This window comes from Bison bison, unplaced genomic scaffold, assembly GCF_000754665.1.
Source record: "Bison bison bison isolate TAMUID 2011002044 unplaced genomic scaffold, Bison_UMD1.0 scf7180017864192, whole genome shotgun sequence".
Lineage (NCBI taxonomy): Eukaryota > Metazoa > Chordata > Mammalia > Artiodactyla > Bovidae > Bison > Bison bison.
Genome location: NW_011494764.1, coordinates 4,411,014 through 4,412,469, shown reverse-complemented (window position 1 = coordinate 4,412,469; position 1,456 = coordinate 4,411,014). Strand labels below are relative to the sequence as shown.

The 1,456-nt window shown below is 55.4% G+C and overlaps 1 protein-coding gene across 1 annotated transcript in view; it reads left to right on the top strand.

The window, feature by feature from the left end:
- The window catches only part of ACSF3 (acyl-CoA synthetase family member 3), a 42,580-nt gene that overhangs the window by 1,829 nt on the left and 39,295 nt on the right, over positions 1–1,456 (top strand). The gene's annotated exons all lie outside the window — the stretch shown is intronic.

Genomic DNA, 1,456 nt, shown 5'->3' with positions numbered 1-1,456 from the left:
AACAGAGGGCAAAACTGTTTGGTGTGGTATAACAAACACAACATATTCTCTTTCCCCTGGAGCAAGTTAGTGACAGAGAAAGTGAGGCTTGTCAGGAATAGGATGCCTGAATCCAGGGCAGGGAGGAGGGGGCTGGGGTGGGGGGCAAGCCACCAAGCCGTGGGTGAGGGTCCACCTGCTCATTTTAGCCTCTGACATTCAGAAGAGCCCTCTGGGGTGCCTGCGCCTGTCCTCTGTCCCTCGAGCACGGAGAGATGCTTCCCCCCACAGTGCAGCCAGGATCAGGCCATTTCCTTGTGCTCTCGTGGGCAAGGAGGATGTGGGGCCTGGCATGGTGGCTGATGGGGAACGATGGCTGGGGGTGAAAGGCTCTGGCTGGACTCTGGGCTCTGATTTAGGAGCAGGCCGACTTGGAATTTTCTCATGGGTGAGATAGGGTTACCAAAGGTTGCCCTGTTTACTGAACAAGGCAGTTGAAGATGAAAACACATCATGATATATTAAGTGTAGTATCGCTGTCAAATAACACTTGTTAAAAAACCTTTAGGAGGACTTCCTTCGTGGTCCAGTGGCTAAGACTCCACTCCCAGTGCAGGAGGCCTGGGTTCAATCCCTGATCAGGGAACTAGATCCTACATGCTGCAACTAACACCCACTGCAGCCAATTAAATAGATATTTTTAAAAATCCTTTGGGAACAACTCGGAAAGCTGGTCTACCCATCATCTCCTAGTCAGGGGCGCTGCTCTGGCCAAGAGCACTGAGGCGGAGCAGAGGTGGGCCTTGAAACAGGGCAGGCAGTGGTCTGTGGACCTCGCAGGCTGCCCTGGTGCTTGGAGGGCACCATCTTCAGTGGTACCGGGTGGCAGGCGGGTTCCTGACTGCTCCAGTTGCGGGGAGGTGTGGAGAGGGTGTGCCCTGGTCCCTGGCCACCCAGGGTGGGTGGGGTCCTAGGGCAGGGCTCAGAGTCCGGCTGGCCCTTCCCCAGGCTTCGTCCTCTCAAGCAGTCTGATGAATTCCAGGTGCGTGTGGCGGGTCACGGCCCTCCTTCTGGCTGTGCTGCTCGTTGTTTTGTCATCAGGTTGTGGGGGAGAAGGAGGGAGTTCTCTTCTAGCTTAAAGAACAGATGCACAGACTGTGAGCATGCTGCCTCTGAGGGTCTGCTCTGCTTTAGACAAGTTCCTGGGTGACCTCAGCGGGGTGAGTGTCTGGAGCAGAAGTGAGCCCTGTGTCTGTATCCGGCTCGCTGGAGCCTCCAGGCCCCTGCTGAGGGCGAGGGGGCACAGTTTGGGGGCTGGGGTGGGGGTTAAGGCACCAACCCCACACAGCTAGAAATCCAGGTAACCTCACAGTCAGCCCTCCTGTGCATCCCCAGTCTCCATGTTCATGTTGTGGAAGGACGTAAGTAGTTGAGTTCTGTTTCTCCTTGACTTACCTAGTTTAATTCATTGTTTTAG